The 13595-nt window shown below is 46.1% G+C and overlaps 1 protein-coding gene across 2 annotated transcripts in view; it reads left to right on the top strand.

Moving 5' to 3' along the window:
• LDLRAD3 (low density lipoprotein receptor class A domain containing 3) overlaps nt 1-13595 on the top strand; it is a 293775-nt gene that overhangs the window by 202378 nt on the left and 77802 nt on the right. The gene's annotated exons all lie outside the window — the stretch shown is intronic.

Here is a 13595-nt window from a genome sequence, read left to right as displayed (position 1 = left end):
TACAGAGTAGTAAAGTAAGTTACTGATATAGTTTGGGTATTTGTCCGTGCCCAAATCTTATGTTGAATTGTAATCCCCAGTGCTGGAGGTGGGGCCTGGTAGGAGTTGTTTGGATCATGGGGGCAGATCCTTCATGGCTTGGTGCTGTCTCTATGATAGTGAGTTCTCTTGAGATATGGTTGTTTAAAAGTGTGTGGCACCTCCCATCAGACTCTCTCTTAACTTGCTTCTGCTTTTACCATGATGGAAAGCTTCCGGAGGGCCACCCAGAAGCTGAGTAGATGCCTGTACCATGCCTCTTGTAAAGCCTGCAGAACTGTGAGCCAATTAAACCTCTTTTTTTTTTTTTTTTTTTTTTTTTTTTTTTTTTTTTTTTTGAGACAGTCTCAGTCACCCAGGCTGGAGTAGAGTGGTGCAATCGTAGCTCATGGTAACCTTTGTCTCCTGAGTTCAAGTGGTTCTCGTGCCTCAGCCTCCTAAGTAACTGGCTAATTTTTGTATTTTTAGTAGAGGCAGGGTTTTGCCATGTTGGCCAAGTGGGCCTCAAACTCCTGGCCTCGAGTGATCCACCCTCCTCAGCCTCCCAAAGTGCTGGGATTACAGGCATGAGACATCACGCCCAGCCTAAACCTCTTGTTTATAAATTACCCAGGCTCAGGTATTTCTTTTATAGCAATGCAAGAACAGCCTAACACAGTTACCCAAAGCCCTACAACTAGCAAATGGCAGGGCCAGAATTCAGCATAGATATTAGGAAGAGGTCCGTGGAACATAACTCAGCCACGCTAAGCCTCAGTTGTCACTGGCCAGCAACCTGAACTGAGGTTGACCAGGAAGTGGATTTGTAATGGGGCCATTCTGTCACTGTTTGTGTATGTAAATAAGGAACATCTCTGACACCTGCTGAGGTAGACAGAACATTTAGTATCCTTTGCCTGCCTGAACACCTTTTCAAATGTAGGGCTCAATTCACATACCTACAAGTTCAGTTTTTACCCAACCAACTTCTAGTGACATAATCTCATGAGTTCATTTTATCTGTAACCTCTCATCAGAATTAGCAGATCCTCTGCAATTTGGAAACTCTGGACAAAATCCAGGGGAAAGATTCTGAAGGTGAAGCATTCAAGTCTAGCAGCCCTAATGGAACAGTGTAATAGCAACACGCCCCTCATCTGCAGTCAGCCTGGATCACTTAAATTGGTTTCCAGGAGGTTGAAGGTTCATGAGAACAGCTCAGCACAGCTAAGCTGGTATTAATAAGCACATTGTGCCCGTGGACAGCATTGTAGATCAATACAATGTGTGCTCCAAATTCACATGATAGATGAGTACCATTATGACCTAATTAGCAAGCCTTATATTTTGAATAGATAAATAGTAATTCCACCACATAATCCTAAACCACTTCTTGAAAAACGCTGTTGCCGCCGCTCTTCCCTGCTGCAGAGATGAAGGCAGAGCAAGCAGAGGAACGGGCAGCCATTTACATATTTATTTGCTTCTGTGATGGGTAACTGTTTTGTCTGTATTCACAGATGTCTCTAGCTCAGCTGTGCTCATTATTTTTTAACATGAGATAAGAGGAAAGTGTTCAATTTTTTTTAAAGTCAAACTGCCTCTTAAGGGTGGAATTTACTGGGCCATACATAACTCAGGGGCCTTTTAATCTGTTGCATTTGCGGTGCATCAGCCTGAGTGCCTGACTGAAGATCAGGGAGTTGGGTCCAAGGCTGGCAGTGACACCACCACGCTGTCCTCTGCAAGGGAACCATCCATTGCCTTGCGGGCAAGAACATGGACTCTGGATTCAGAGAGATCTGGGTTCAAATCTTGATTCTCACCTTTCTTAACTTTGTGACCATGACATTTCTGAAAGGCAAGTAAATGGGATTGCTAATAGTACCTACTTCTTTGGGTGGTTGGGAGGAGTAAAGGAGATAATGTGTGTCGTGCCTAGCACAGTGCCTAGAACACGATGCAGGAATAGATCAGTTAGTTTTTATTGATAGTGTCTTTTATCTTTTGTGCAATAAAGTAGTACGACCAAATCAAAGATTCCCAAAGTAAGGTCTTGAGAGACATCCTGGTGGAGGTGGCTCTCAGGCTATTTTCAGTAGTCATTAGAAGTGCCTGATGTCTTTGCCTTTAACTGGACTCATTCCAACTTCATAGCAATACCCATTATCTCATGGTGGTCAGAGGCTTGGTTTGGCAGTGACATTTGTTTACGGTTAGTAAAAAATGAGAATCATATTAATTAGTACTTAATAATTGCATTTTGGTGACAGATTTTGCTACCGAAGCTTTCCTTACACATATTACTTGGAAAATGCCTCTGGTTTAGAAGATGGCAGTTGTCGGAACATGTGATGCTTAAGGGGTTTGAGGGGTAGGTGGACAGTAAAGATTGGTGGTGGTAGAAAGTTTAAGACCCTTGGTCTGGATGGTGTTTTCTAGTTAACCTTCTCTGATTCTGTGAGTCCCGCCTGTGCAGAGAGCACAGTAATAGTGTAATATGGAACCCCTATGTAATAGGGAACCTGACTGTTTACCTATACACACCTTGCCTGCCCTTTCCTCTCCCACCCATTATGCCCTAGCTGGTGGCCTTGGCTTAAGCCAGATAAATGTCCTTATAATCTCAGGAAAATGCAACCCTCACTTCTACTCCCTGCTATCCCTGTGCTGCCAGCCTGCCTGGAATGCTCTTCTCTCTTTGTGACCCTACTCAGGGTTCCTTGAGCTTGATACTGCTCATCTTTTGGACTGGCGAACTCTTTGTTGCAATGTAGGATGTTAGCCAGCATCTCTGAGGTCTATCCATTACATACTAGTAGCGCCCCTGTCCCCTAAGTTGTGACAACTAACAGTGTCTCTAAGACCTTGCCAGATGTCCCCTGGGAGTGGGGGCAGACCCAACTTAACATCCCACATTTTCCATGAAGACTTCAGTTCCAGTCCACAGAATTCACCTGTCAATTATAGATCATCCCAACTTTGGTCTGTGTGTGTCTTCATTTTGTCTTCCCATTCAGGTCTCACTGTTAAAGAGTTTGGACTACATCGTAACTGTCTGTCTCCACTGAGCAGATCCTTGTTTGCTGTATTGGTTTTTAATGAGAGTCTCCTGGCTTGCTGTTGGTTGCCATGAATTGAGTGCCTGATATTTTCCAGTCGCTTCATGTATATTTTCTCTAATTCTTACAACAACCCTCATCTTAACAGGAAAGATATCTGAGGCTCAGAGAGGGTAAGTCACTTACCCATAGTCAAATAGTTGATGAGTCCAAACCTGTGCCCTTTCCCATAAACCACCAAACCCTGCCAGTTTCGGGAGGGCAGCAAGAAGGCAGTCGGTGTCTCTGTCTGTCTGTGGCCTGTGTTTAAATTATCTTCAGGAGATGAGGGTGAAGGGATAGTGTGGGAGTGCCCTTTGAGAATGTATGTTGGGAAGAACCTAGTATGAAAGAATAGGGGGCAACCTGTCTTCCCCTGGAAACCTTGGCAGCAGGAATCCAGCCGAAGTGAATGTGCTGTGGGTGTAAAGCTGGGCACTGATTGGTTCTTCTGTGGCAGCCCTGAAGGCTGAGTCAAGAATAGGTCAGCCTGACATCCTTGGGGATGCTCTGGAAAATGACATATCTCTTATTGGGCTAAGCACCATGCTAGGGAAAAGTAAATATTCCCTCTGGCAGCCATGAAAAGAACAGCCAGCAGTGATGAGCGGGACAAGGGAAATGATTTGTTTTGTATCGGAAAGTTGTGTTTGTTACCTCTGATTGTGGCATGTTTGTTCTTAACGAAGACTTATGTGGGCAGTTCGCAGAAGTGGAAATCTGGTGAACTGTGAGCCTATGAGGGGACGTGCACTTCTTCTAGTAGGCAGGGCAAAGTAAACCGAAACGGCAGGACCCTTCCCACACCAGAGAAGACCTTGGCCTGTGTAGAAGAGGATGCGCTTACACTCATTCATATCCTCATTGTTGGTAATGATGAAAAATTAACAAACCAGCTAAATGCCTGTCTCTAGGGGATTTGACAAATCCTGTGATGGAATACCATGCAGCATGAGACAGGGTTTCACTGTGTCACCCAGGCTAGGGTGTAGTGGCACTATCACAGTTCGCTGCAGCCTCTACTTCCCAGGATCAAGCAATCCTCCACCTCAGCCTCTTGAGTAGCTGGGACTACAGGTGTGCGCCACCATGCCCAGCTAATTTTTTGTAGAGATGGGGTTTCTCCATGTTGCCCAGGCTGGTCCTGACCTTCTGGGCTCGAGCAGTTTGCCCACCTCGGCCTCCCTAAGTGCTGGGATTACAGACGTGAGCCACCGTGCCTGACCTTGTGTGCACTTGAAAAGCACATGGAAACCAATATTATTTATTTGTCATAGATAGAAATGTGTCAGTGAAAGTATTAAAAATAGACTTTCAGGTTGCAAAACAAACTGAAGGAAATAATTATCCAGGAGCATGAGGGGTGAGCAGGCAATGCAACTGAAGTAGATGAAGCTTCCTTCTTTGCCTTATCTGAAAAGTACTAAAGTGAAAAATAATTAATGGAAATGTGATAAAATCCTAGCTAGTTTTAATTCTGGGTGCTGTTGAGCGCTCTCTCTCTCTCTCTGTGTGTGTGTGTGTGTGTGTGTGTGTGTGTATGTGTGTGTGTTTCTGTATTTTAAAAAATGGTTCCATCCAATATGGAGATGTGTGTGGTACTAGCCCTACTTCCTGTGTGGGCTGTCATGGGGATTCGATGGCAGTAATATATGTGAAAATGCTCTGTCAACTAGGAAGCAATGCAAAGGCAGGATAATGTTTATTTAATAAGAATAATCACCTATCGGGTTTTTCTTTGGTCCTTGGCTAAGTAGCTTTGTAGCATTTGGAGGCTTAGGAGAGTTTGCAGTGATTTACACTCTCCATACCTTGAAGTTCATGTTCGTTTGTTTTGTAAAAACTCCCCAGAGCACACAGCAGAGATAAAAGTAAAGAGAAAGCAGGGATCGAATTTTTATGTGTGTCTTGGAAGGCTGGGGAGGATGTGGAAACAGATGCATCCCTCCAGGAAAACGGAGACAGCTGCCTGAATGGAAACCCACAGCGCCATCCCTGTCCTGAGGTCTGGGGTTTGATCTTGTAGCACATCTGATCAACTTTAGTACATGCTTACTGGGTCGTTGGTCTAGGCAGTACCCAGAATAGAATTTGGTGGGGGTGAGAGTAGGGAATCAGTTAGTAAAAGGAGATAGGGATGGGGCAAGAAGGAATGTTGGCTAACCCATATAGATGAAGGGCATGTTCAAATAGTGGTTTCTATGGCAACATGTGGAGTGAGCCAGGTGCCCCTGGCCCAAGCACACAAGCAGGCTCTGCACGGAGCAGGCTCCGTTACCTGAAGAGGTAGCTGGCGGGAGCAGCCAGGGTCACAGGAAGTCAGCAGAATAGTTGGGTGAAAGGCAGGCTAAAGCACAGTGCATAGCCTCATCTGCATTTCCGAAGGCAATAAATTCCCATTTAAGCTGCAATATCGATCTGCTCTGTGAAATTGCAGTATGAGAGGTTTTCTTTTATTTCTTTCTTTTTTTTTTTTTTTTCTTTTAACCATACAATTGGGACCTTTTCCTGAATCTCAGACAGGATGTGCAGGCTCATTTGTTCCATTTTCTAAGGAAAAATAAACCACTATTGCTTGCTTCCAGTCTCCTCCCCCTTCTTCACTTTTGGGGAAGCCATCCAGCCGTGGCTGGGGTTTCCAGACAGATGGTGCCCATCCTAAGCAGCCTCTGTGAGCCTCCATTTGGGACACTCTGAGCGCAGTGACACGCTAGAGTCACTCCTTAGTTTCAGGCCTCTCTGATGGTTTTACTCTGATGAAAGGGTGGACTGCAGTCTCCCCCTCATTCACACATCCCAGCTGTATTAAGTGAGCTGATGAAGACATAGACACAAGAATATCCATGTGCCCGTTTGTTTGTTCCTGCTCTGTAGTTCTGCTGTGTGTTTGTGATTTGTCATCATGTTCCATTTAGTAGCTGCTGGTGAAATTTTGAGGTTGAATTCTTACTAGGACAACCTGTTCACCTACCAGCCTTAAACCTGGCTCCTCATGAAGTCTGAATGTCCTCAGCCTTCAGCGCGTCTTAGCCCTTTAGTCTGAGTGGAGGAGGATTCCGTTATTTGATCCACAGTGCATGCTGAACCCACTCTTTGGTTCCTGCCCCCGCTTCCTGCACTTAGTCTTAAGTACAAACGTCTAAAAGAAGCCAAGCGGGAGGGGCAGCCGTGCAGCCGGTGAAGTGAGACTCACGCACATTGGAGAGCACGTGCCACACCAAAGGGAAGCCCCCAACCAAGCCACAGCCAGGCACTGCCATGCAGGAGGGCACTTTCTGCATTGCTGCCTCCAGGTTATCTAAAGGAGCCAAAGGTTGGAATTTCTGTGTGAAAGCTCTTGATTTTTAAATATTGGAGGGAAAAAAAAATTGGAAATCTGAAAGCACTGTGCAGTCACACAGAAGTCCAGCTCCCAGGCTCATGGAACCCAGGGGGAAAGAGGCAAACCACCCCAATGAGATTTAGGTACAGTTGAAAAAGGAGCCAAATTGGTGAACCTTTTCATTAATAAACATAACAGACATTGATTAAACTCGTACCATGTGGTGGGTACCATGCTAAGTGCTTAACATTACCAATGCATATTCACCAGTGAGGTGGGTGGGGTTCACTTCACTTTACAGAGGAGGACATTGAGTCTCAGTCTGGGAAAGCATTTTGCCTGGGGTCTCCTAGGAGTGATCAGAACCTGTATCTGAACCCAGTTCTCTCTGTGAGCCTGTGAGCCTGTTCCCCAGGCACAGCACGCTGTCTCTTGCAGCCTTGCTTCCCCTGTTTAAAAGTCACAAAGAACTCCCTGGCCAGAGAGGAAACCCAAGACCTGGCATCCCCTCCCTGTTTCCCATGGTGGCTTTGAATGAGAAACCAGAAGAAGCTGGCACATCCCATGAATGTGGCTTTGACCACTCTTTCTGCACGGTTCAGGGTGGACCTTCTTTCAAAAATAGAGTTGCCAAAAGTCTTGGCTGTTGTTAGCTCAGAAATAGCCTCATTGGGCAGGAGGATCCTGTACCTGGAAATTATGTATTTTCCCACTTCCTGTTTGAGCTCAGGGAGAATGCCACAGGAAAAAGGGAAACAGGTATGGAGACTGTGTGTTCCAGCCTTCCTAAGTGTGTTAGTTGGCTATAGCTGCTAACAAAATACCACAGACCGGGTGGCTTAAACAATAGAAATGCATCCGCTCACTGTTCTGAAGGCTGGAAGTCCAAGCACAAGGTGTCAGCAGGTCTGGTTTCTCCCAGCACCCTCCTTTTTTTTTTGGCTTGTAGATGGCATCTCCTTGCTATGACTTCACATTAGATTAGAACCCGCCTTACAACCAAAACAAAACAAAAATCTCGCTTTAACTTAATCACTTCTTGAAAGACCTTGCCTCCAAATGCAGTCGCATTCTGAAGTGTTGGAGATTAGGACTTCAACATAGGAATTTAGGAGGGAACAAAATTCAGCCTGTAACACCAGGTAAATAGCCAAATGAATGGGTGCTGGTGAGAAGCACCAAAACCTAAATCCTTATTCAGACTCAGTCAGCGCTGAGCCTCCTGATCACACTCCAACTCAAGTTGTCACCCATAAAATCAGAATTATGTCTCCTCATGCACTTACCTCCCTGGATTATTTTGCATATCAAATGTCTGATGAAAGTAAGAACTGCTACATGGCAGCAAGGCTTTGCTTTTAGATAATCCATCAGTGATGAGAGATGGCAAATTTTTTATATGTTTCTCATAACGTTTTCTCTCTTTACAGAAGTAATAGATACCCACTGTCCATCCTTTTCATACCATATAATTGAAATTATCCTGTAAAGAACTATATAAGCTGCTTCTACATATCATAGTGTATTGGTTTCCTCAAGCTGCATAAATTACTACAAATTTAGTGGGTTAAAACAACAGACAGTTATTCTCACACAGTTCAGAAGAGAAATACAAATCAAGGGGTCAGCAGGGTTTGTTCCTTCTGCGGACCCTGAGGGAAATTCACTGCATACCTTTCTCCTAGGTTCTGGCGGCTTCCAGCAATCCTTGGCATTTCTTGGCTTGTAGATGCATCCCTGCAATCTCTGCTTCCATCTTCACCTGACATTCTACCTGGAGTCCCAAGATTTCTTGTCTCTGTGTCCCAAATTTCCTTCTACTTATGTTACGTTACGTTACGTTACGTTACGTTACGTTACGTTATTGATTGAGATGGAATCTTGCTCTGTCACCCAGGCACCCAGGCTGGAGTGCAGTGGCGTGGTTTTGGCTCACTGCAACCTCCGCCTCCCAGCTTCAAGTGATTCTCCCACCTCAGCCTCCTGAATAGCTAAGACTACAGGTGTGCACCACCACGTGCAGCTAATTTTTGTATATTTAGTAGAGACAGGGTTTCACCGTGTTGGTCAAGCTGGTCTGTAACTTCTAACCTTGAGTGGTCTACCCCGCTTGGCCTCCCAAAGTGCTAGATTACCGGCGTGAGCCACCCTACCTGGCCCCCTCTATTTACTTTTTTTTTTTTTTTTTTTGAGACGGAGTCTCTCTCTGTCGCTCAGGCTGGAGTGGACTGCAGTGGCACGATCTCAGCTCACTGCAAGCTCCGCCTCCCAGGTTCACACCATTCTCCTGCCTTATCCTCCTGAGTAGCTGGGACTACAGGCGCCTGCCACCACGCCTGGCTAATTTTTTTGTATTTTTTAGTACAGACGGGGTTTCACCGTGTTAGCCAGGATGGTATCGATCTCCTGAACTTCTGATCCGCCCACCTCAGCCTCCCAAAGTGCTGGCATTACAGGCATGAGGCACCACGCCCGGACCCTCTATTTGCTTTTAAAAGGATACCAGTCATTGGACTTAGGGTCAAGTCTAAATGGAAGATGATCTCATCTAAAGTTCCTTAACTCAGTTACATCTGCAGAGACCCCATTTCCAAATAAAGTCATATTCACAGGCACCAGGGGTCAGAACATAGACATAACTTTTGAGGGACACAGTTCAACCCCCTACACATAGTATCATGTACACATTCTCAAGTTATTAACAGTTCCTAAAACAATCAGTGTTTCAGAATATCTCCTCATGTGGCTGTGGTATAATGTCTCTGACACTGTAGTTGCCAGGCTCCTGTGATTCTGACCTCTTACATCACAGCAAAGCAATACCTGACTTTGCATATGCCCTGTGGTGTTACTAGGGTGAGCCCCCAGCTTGAGTCTTTATTGCCTGGGCCTTTATTTCTTTTCCTTTTTTCCATTAGTTTTTTTTTTTTTTTTTTTTTTTTTTTGAGACAGTGTCTCGCTCTGTTGCCCAGTCTGGAGTGCAGTGGCACGATCCTGGCTCACTGCAACCTCCACCTCCCAGGTTTAAGCAATTCTCCTGCCTCAGCTTTCCGAGTAGCCGAGATTATAGGCACCCACTACCACCCGTGGCTAATGGTTGTATTTTTAGTAGAGACAGGGTTTCACCATGTTGGCCAGTCTGGTCTCCCAACCTCAAGTGATCTGCCTACCTCGGCCTCCCAAAGTGCTGGGATTACAGGCGTGAGCCTCCACACCTGGCCAGATTTTTTTTATTGTTTTCTTTTTTTCTTATTAAATAAGTATTATATATCTAGCATAGGGATTTTAGAAAAGGAGCCCAGTGATGGTCCTCTCCTTATTTCTCAACCCTGTGATCTTTGTGTTTTAACCCCTGCCCTGTCATTTTAGGGGTCTGGAAGCAGGAAGGACACATCTGTGAGTGCTCAGATGACCATCTCGATACACTCAGGCTGTATTTTCTGGGGTGACTCTAGGGGCATCTCAGTTCATTTGGTGGCAAATCCAGCTTTTCTGTTCCCTAACTAGGACTTAGCTGCCTTTATGATTTTTCTCTCACTGCCTGCTTTTGGAAAAATCTTCTGACAGTTATACTTCCCAGTAGAACTAGAAGGGAATGCTTCAGTCTATCCTATGTTTAGAGTCATAGAGTTGGAGGAGGTTTAGGTAGGAATCTGAGTGATGGCTAAGAAGAAGGAGATAGGGCCATCTTGGGGTTTTCTGTAGTCTCGAACTCTGGGTCTTTGTATGACCCTTGGGCACATGAAGCAGCCAGGGAATGGAGCCAGGACCACTCCACCCCAGCAAGACTCCCAAGCGGTATCTTCAAAGCTCTGAGGGACGTGGTGCATTCACTTGTCTTCTGCTAACCACAGATGACCCGCTCTGTGAAGGAGGCATCCCCTGGCTTGGGTAGGCAGAAACTGTTGGAAAGGAATTGAAGTAACATTTCAACTTGAAGCTTTTGTAACAGATGGTGGTGGCAGCTGCTCTAGGAGAGGCAAGTGAAGTTAGTGAAATGGTCCTTCATTCAGTCTAACTTGTGCATCCATCCATTTAGCCAACCGTGTGGGTTGGCTACGACGAACCAAGCCCCGTGTCGCACACTGGGATGATAAAGAGAGAAGACCTGGCCAAAGCCTCTAGAAACTCCTTATCTAAGAAGAGGGACAGACTCATGGCCCACGTGATGAGTTCTGTTGAGTACCAAGGTAGCAGAAAAGGGGAGCTTTGAACTCCATTTGGGAGTGGCCAGGGAAAATGGCCTTTCTGCAGGATTCTTGAGGGAATGATCAGTCACTCAGGCCTGAGAGGGGAGAAGACATCAGACGTCAGGGGATGGTCACATGTCTGTGCAAAAGGTAAAATAAAATCTGTCAAATAAAATCTATAGAAGAATAGGGGTTGGAGAGTTGGGGGCACAACAAATGCAAAGACCATCGTGGATAAAGTTAAGTTGGCAGAAAGCAAGAGAAAAAGGGGAAAGAAAGTATCAGCATGCAGTTGCTAGAAAGGATAGGACAAAATAACCCAACTTGGAAGGCCCCAGAAAGACAAATGATTCAAGAAGCACTGTCTATGTCTGAGACACTGACCCTGCACAGCAATGTCCTCCAGCTGGTGAGAGATGAGGATGAGAGGGAGTTTGAATCTGTCCGCTGCTCCTGTTTACTTGTTGAAAATGTCAGAGCTGCGAGTCTGCTTCTGTGCTGGTGGCCAGGGTCTGTGGCTCCCAGCACTGTGGTGTCCTGCTTCATTTGTCTCAGATGGTAATTGTGGAAGAAAACCATCTCCTGGGGCTTGGTGACTGGGGTGTGAGGACACCGAACACAGTGCCGGAGCTTCCAGAAGTGCTGGGGCAGGTGCGGCGCTTGCTGACTTGGGGCCCCATTGAGGCTCTGTGTCTGTTCCTCATGACCCCGCGTGTGGCTGAGTTGAGGGCTAAAGCCTTGCTTCTCTCTTACAGCATTGCTTTGGCATTCACCAGCCCAGGGCAGACGTGAGCGGTGGAACAGGGGAGTGTGGCAGGATGAGGTGGAAGGTGGGGTGTCCTTTTTCATTCCCAGAAACGGCTTTCTTGAACTATCCACCAGGCTGCAGGGGGTGTCATTTACCTGGGGACTGCGTGGTGTCCCATCTCTAGGGAAGAACCGTGTTGCCTCCAAGTGGCTGTGTCTGTCTTGGACACTGGTATCTGAGAACTGAGAACAATATTTGTTCCATAAATGAGGCATGAATATTACTTTTTAAAGATTCCCTGTTGAAGGCAGGCACAGTGGCTCACACGTGTAATCCCAACACTTTGGGAGGCTGAGGCAGCAGGATCACTTGGGACCAGGAGTTGGAGACCAGCCAGAGCAACAAAGTGCCTAGTCTCTACAAAAAAATTAAAAATTAGCCAGGTGTGGTACTGCACGCCTGTAGTCCCAGCTACCCAGGAGGCTGAGGTGGAAGGATCACTTGAGCCCAGGAGTCCCAGGCTGCCGTGTGTTATAATTGTACCAGTGCACTCCAGTGTGGATGACAGAGCGAGACTTTGTCTCTTTAAAAAAAATAAAAAGGGTGAGACCATCCTGGCTAACACGGTGAAACAACGTCTCTACCAAAAATACAAAAAAGTTAGCAGCGTGTGGTGGCAGGTGCCTGTAGTCCCAGCTACTCGGGAGGCTGAGGCAGGAGAATGGTGTGAACCCGAGAAGCAGAGCTTGCAGTGAGCTGAGATCGAGCCACTGCACTCCAGCCTGGGCGACAGAGCGAGACTCCATTTATAAATAAATTAATTAATTAATTAATTAATTTTAAAAATAGGAAAGAAAGAAAGATCCCTTGTTGAAGCTGAATGCCCATTCCCACATTCTGGCCTTCTCTCCACCTCCTGCTTTTGCAATAGCTTTCTAAGGAGCCTTCCTGACCTCCAATCCTTGTCGCTGAAAGCCCAGTTCTGCTTGTCTTGCCCTCTGTGCTCAAACACGGAATAGCCCCTCATTGCCAGTAGCATAAAGCTGAATCTCTTACTGGACATGGAAGGTTCTCCGAGGGCTGATGCACCCACAGGCACCTCTGTACAATCCTTGGTTTCCTACCTTTGAGGCACACTTTTCTGTCTGTCTAGAATGCCCTCCCCCGTCTCAGCCAGGCCAGAGGTTTCCAATTGTGCAAATTGTAATTCACATGGCACTGTTTCGGTGAATCATGCTCATATCTGGGAATGACCTGAATTCTGTCCCAGCTTTGATGTACCTGCCTTTGGGTACTTACCCACATGGTAACATCAGAGACAATCGTAATAGCAGCTACTGTGTATTGAGCACTTACTACACATAGATGGGCCACGGCTGCCCATTGCAAAACTTCAGGGGGTGCCATTTACATTGAATACAGAACAGAGGCACTGCTGGCCACTGTGCCAAGACCTTCATATAGATAATCTCAGCCCTAGGTGGACTCTGTTACTGCCATTTTACAAAGAAGGAAACTAAGCCTACAAATGTTAAGTCTCTTGCCCAGGGCCACATAACTAGTAAACAATTGGGCTGGGCAGTAGTCAACTCAGGTCTCTTTCCAAAGCCCGTGGTCTTTCCATGGCACTCTGCTCCCTCTTTAATAGACGCTAAGCTCCGTGAGGGCAGGATCCCACTTTGAATTGTTTTTAGTCTTCCACCTCCTCCACTGAGCTTGATAAATGTTTATTGGCCAAAATTTCCAATCCTGTTTAGTGCCAGTTACACATCAGTGTCTGTAGTAGAGACTGTGGCGCTAGCATGAATTCTGCCAAGTAGGGTAGACTTTACAATCAATCAATAGACTAAAAGGAAGGAAAATATACAGTTCCTCCCAGCCCACTGAGTACTATTGTCTTGTCTCTTAGTACCACTACAAGGAATTGCTAGACCATGAGCTGGGGCTACCAGAGGGCTTCATAGACTTGACCCCAACACTTTAGCTGGATGACTTGGAGAAAATTACCCCAGAGTGTCTGCAGTGACTTCTATGACCACCACCAGCTTCCTGAACCAGCCCATCCAACTCCCATTTCCTGAGTGAGGAAAAAACTGGTAGAACCAAGGAATGCTGAATTTCCAGATGCTTCCTAAGGGAACTGAAACCGCAAATTGGCCGCTTGGCTGAGAAATGCTCTCTCCCCCTCCAACACACACTTTCCTTTTCCTTTAGCT

Source organism: Chlorocebus sabaeus, chromosome 1 (assembly GCF_047675955.1).
Source record: "Chlorocebus sabaeus isolate Y175 chromosome 1, mChlSab1.0.hap1, whole genome shotgun sequence".
Taxonomy (NCBI): Eukaryota; Metazoa; Chordata; class Mammalia; order Primates; family Cercopithecidae; genus Chlorocebus; species Chlorocebus sabaeus.
Note: the sequence above shows the minus strand (reverse complement) of the source record. Positions and strands in the feature narration are given on the sequence as shown.